Here is a 5,517-nt window from a genome sequence, read left to right as displayed (position 1 = left end):
AAACCATTTTTCACGTAACGTTCGTTTTTCTGTGTGTTATTTTTAGTTTGCTTATCCACCCCGACCGCACCCCCAAAACCCCTGGATACCCACCGATTTTTTAAATTTTAATATCGAAACAGGCTTATTTAAGCCATTTTTCACGTGTTCGTTTTCTGTTTTCATTGTTCGTTTGCCTTACGTTAGTTTGTTTTGTTTTTCCCCGCTTAAGTGTTAACGTTGTTTTCCTTTTTATACTTCGCTTATTACAAAACAACCTGATCATTGACGTCGTCGTTGTCGTCGTCGTAACGCTCGACGACTTCCGAGCGCGCACCTGCCAATTTGGTTCTTAATTAAATAAATTCAAGCATCCTCAGTAACTCATTCTGGCTGGCCGATTTTATTTTCAAACTTCGCCTTAGGGCTTCGGGTTCGATCCTACCAACTTTTACCCCCTCCTGGTTTCTTTTTTTTTAACACCACACACACATTCAAAAACCCGGGAAACGCAGGGTACCCCCGCTAATGCATATATAAATAATAATATGGATACACAAATATGCACGCACGCACAAACATAAACGCATATATATCCATACACATGTATATGCATACAATGACATGCACAGGTCCAGGCATGCATACGTGCACCCATATTCATATATACATGCATGCACACATACCCATATGCGCACATGTACACACATATCATATACACACATAAGCACATACACGTGAATATGTATATATATACATATAGAATATACAAATACACATACAATTAACTACACATACATACATATACATACATATACAAATATATAAACATAAAACAAAATACAAGAGCATGTAAGGCAGCACAAACATGTGCACAGCTACATAATTGTGCATTACGTGGACAGGGACGTACATATATATATATATATATATATATATATATATATATATATATATATGTTTTGAGAAAAAATAGAAAAACTGAACGAAATTATTAAAATAATCAACGTTTCGTCCTTATTTCAGAGGACATCTTCAGGATAATTGAAATAAAAATGTAAGAAAAGAAAAAGTCATAGATCGTGCGAAAAAGACAGTTTTTGAATCCTACCCATGTCGGGAAGGACAAACATATGTGTGCGTATGGGAAGGTTGGGTTGTTCGATGTTTATATATACACTTTTAAAAATGCGTTAAAATAAATATGTACATTTTTTTTCTTCTTCTGTAAACTTATTCATTTTGTTGAAATATTTCAGGAAAAACGGTTAGCCAGGATCTGTTTTGATATTTTGTTCTTTGATTATTATTTTCCCTATGCTAGGGGTTAAATGGTAGAAGCCTTTTCTTTGCGTAATAGTATTAGTATTCAATATTAGTGCTGATTCTAAAAGTCTTCTTTTAGCTCTATCTATCACGTATTTAATAATTTTCGCTTGATCTAAATTAAATGAGTGATCGTCTTCTGCACAATGGCAAAAGAGTGCATTTAGGGCGTTACCTTTCCTTATATCTCTTCTGTGCTCGTTAAGTCTTAATTTCAATTTTCGCTGTGTTTCACCTATGTACGCTTGTTGACAGTTGTTACATGGGATGGAATATATACCGGCATCGGATATGAGGGTTTTGGGAGAGTGCTTGGTAGTTTTTAATGTCTGTTCTATGGTTGAGGAAGTTGTTTGTATCAAGTGAAAACCAAGTCTATTAAGAGTGTCGTAGATTTTTGTATTTTTGGTGTGGGTGGGAATGAAAAGATGTCTGTTTAATAGTGAGGTATTTGTTTTATTTTTCTGTGTGTTTATGTTATAGTGTATTTTCGTAGCTTTTTTCTTTGCGTAAGAAATGAAATAGGATGGATAATGTAGTTTTCTTAAAACATTCGTAATATATTGAAATTCATCATTAAGATATTGGGGACTGCATATTCTAAAGGCACGCAAGAAAAAACAATAATCATGCCCGTATTTATTTTATCATTGTGGTGCGAGTAGTAATGAATATAGTCGTTTTTGTGTTCATCCATCCTATTTCATTTCTTATTATAAACACACAAATCAATAAATTCGCTTTTCATCATTTTTCATAATTCTTGGTTGTGTTACTAATTTATACCATAATTTTTGTAATTAAAGCCATCCCTATCGCCCTCTCTTACTAAAATAATAACTTTGATATATTGTCTGCGCTGATTATTTCATTACAAACACACCAATCTATCAGCTAACATTTCATCCTGTTTCATAATTCTTGGATATGTTACTACTTTCAACAATAAACTTTGATTAATTTAACCATCCTTATTGCCTTACTTTAATAATAATATTGATGTATTGTCTGGGCTGATTATTTCATTACAAACACACCAATCTATCAGCTTACATTTCATCATGTTTCATAATTCTTGGATATGTTACTACTTTCAACAATAAACTTTGATTAATTTAACCATCCTTATTGCCTTACTTTAATAATAATATTGATGTATTGTCTGGGCTGATTATTTTATTAAAAACGCACCGATCAGTTAACTTACATTTCACCATTTTTCGTTATTCTTGGATATCTTACTAATTTCAACAATATATTTTATAATATAAACCATCCTCGCCGCCCTTTCTTACTAAAACATAACTTTGATATATTGTCTGGGCCGATTATTTCATAAAAAGCACAACTATTTATTAATTTACATTTCATAATTTTTCATAATCCTCAGATATGTTACTAATTTCGACAATCACTTTTTATATATTTATTTTGCTCACATTAATAACCACACACTACTAAAATAATAACATATTTTCTGGGCTGATTATTTCATTTCAAACACACTAATCAATTAACTCACATTTTTTCATTTTTCATAATTCTTGGATATTTTACTAATTTCGGCAATCATTTTTCATCCTTTAAACCCACATCATCGCCCCCTTACTAAAATAATAACTTTGATGTATTGGGTGGTCTGATTATTTCATTGCAAACACACTAATTTATTAAATCACATATTATCATTATTCACCATTCTTGGATATGTTACTAATTTCGACAATAATTTCCCAAGAATTTAACACACATGATAGCCTTCTCCTTACTAAAATAACAACTTTCATATATTTGCTGGGCTGCTTATTTCATAACAAACACATAATCTAATAACTCACATTTCATCATTTTTCATAATTCTTGGATATGTTACTAATTTCGGCAATCATTATTTATAATTAAAAGCCCACATTATGTTCCCCTCCTACTAATATAAGAACTTTGATATAATGTCTGGGCTGATTATTTCATTACAAACACACCAATCAAATAACTTACATTTCATCATTTTTCATAAATCTTGGATATGTTACTAATTTCGACAATAATTTTCATAACTTAAACACACTATGTCGTTCCCCTTACTTAAATAATAACTGTAATATATTGCCTGGGATGATTATTTAATTACAAACACATCAATCAATTCCGGGTATTCTTATAGTATATATGTTCCACCTATCTTATCCAATCCCGTGTGACGCCGCATATTCTGCTAGTACATATGTTTCGCCTATCTAATTCGATCCTGGGCGACGCTGGGTATTCTGCTACTATATGTTTTCCACTTATCTCATTCAATACTGACCGACGGTTTCTGCTAGTATGTATTTGCGCTTGTCACATTCAATCCCGGGTATGACTTCATGTCCGCCACTCCACCGTTAAAAAATATACATGAAATAGAGTAATGTTTTAATCGTAAACTGCTCCAGCCATTTCCGGGACTGACTTCATATCAACCAACCCACTGCTAAAAATATACATGAAATAATGTAATGTCTAAATAGTAAACTGTTTCAGCCATTTCCGGGACTACTTCATATCCCACACCCCACTGTTAAAAATATACATGAAATAAAGTAATGTTTAAAGTGTAAACTTTTTCAGCCATTCCCGGGACGAACTTCTTATCTCCAATTCTACTGTTAAAAAGGTACATTAAATAAAGTAATGTCCAAAACGTAAATGATTGCAGCAATTTCCGGGACCGACTTCATATTCCCCACCCCACTGTTTAAGATATACATTAAATAAAGTAATGTTTAATGCGTAAACGGTTTCACCCATTTTCAGGACTGATTTCATATCACCTACCTCACTGTTTAAAATATACTTGAAATAAAGTAATGTGTAGATCATAAACTGTTTCAGCAACTTTTCGAAATTGATACATAAAAGCATTAACACGGTTAGTGATTAGGTAACCATTGCTTCAAAATTAATTTCTGAGTGTAGTATCAGTCTCAGCATTCCAGTGATTCAAATCTCCACTTTTTCTGGTCTTGCTTAATGGAGGAGAAATCCTTCATTACTGATACAATTCTTATTTTTGTTTTTTGCAGAGTACACCTTTTGGGGAGCTGGTTTCTCCCAAAATTTTTAACCGACCTCATGTCCAACTCCGTCTTTGTGGGGAGCCAAGTAAACAAAAAAAAAAAAATCAGAACGGACATTTTCCAAGGCATCTTATAATTAATCAGAAGAGACATTTCCAGTGAATTTTATAATTAATCAGAAGGGACATTTCCAGGGCATTTTGTAAATAAACCATGAATTACTTTTCCCAGTTACTTTTGTAATATTAAAACTTTGTTACATTATACGTAGTACCTATTCACAATGACTTCCTATAGGACAGATTTAGACACCATGGTCGTTTTTAATGTGGAGAAAAGTTGTCTTAGTCGCAAAGGATTTCTCCTCCACTAAGAGAGAGGAAATTGAAATGTAGCATTTAAAGAACAGATACTACACTTTGATCTTAGCCAAAAGGCCAAGAAAGACAAATCATTTTTATTAGCTTTGCCTCAACAGCGACACCAACTTTAGTTTTATTTCCTGTTTTAGGGATGCACAGCATGATAACGGACGGAGCGATAAGCGTAATAATAATAATAATAATAATATGATGATGATGATAATACTACTAATAATAATGGATATAAATAAAGTAATAATAAGAATAACAAGAATACATGTGTTAGCTATAACACGAAAAGATGTAATATACCTATTGAAATCAATATAGAACAAGAACATCTTAATACATACGTATACGCATATATGTATGAGTAGGTGATTATGTTACTTAATTATTTTTTAAGTATTTGTAGAATTTAAGTGGGCCCATGGTCTGTGTTAAGACCTGTCTTATGAGTGTTTAGTCGGATGATCCATTGTATTTCTTTTTGTTTTCGTTGATCGGAAATTGGAGTCTATTAGAAGGCATCTAAAATTGTCTATAGTATGTCCAGGTAAATTGAAGTGGTTTGCTAGTGGGTGGGGGATTTTTGTCTGATTGTCGTCTTATGATTGTTTAGGCGGATTCGAAAACGTGTCAGAGTTTCGCCAATATATCCTCCATTGTTCAAAATGGAGCAGTATATGTGATATATCACATTAGAACTGTCACATGTTAGACGCGGCGGATTAAGGTAAGCGTTATATGCAGGTATATTGAATAGTGGTGTGGTATTTAGGTTTGTGCAT

General features: G+C 32.6%; 1 pseudogene; it reads right to left on the bottom strand.

Moving 5' to 3' along the window:
* Positions 1-4,698: 4,698 nt before the first annotated feature.
* LOC145249122 (U2 spliceosomal RNA) lies at positions 4,699-4,814 on the bottom strand (annotated as a pseudogene).
* Positions 4,815-5,517: the final 703 nt, after the last annotated feature.

This window comes from Euprymna scolopes, chromosome 27 (genome assembly GCF_053919585.1).
Source record: "Euprymna scolopes isolate OS-2025 chromosome 27, ASM5391958v1, whole genome shotgun sequence".
Taxonomy (NCBI): domain Eukaryota; kingdom Metazoa; phylum Mollusca; class Cephalopoda; order Sepiida; family Sepiolidae; genus Euprymna; species Euprymna scolopes.
The sequence above is the reverse complement of the archived record's forward strand: the minus strand, read 5'-3'. Positions and strand labels throughout refer to the sequence as shown.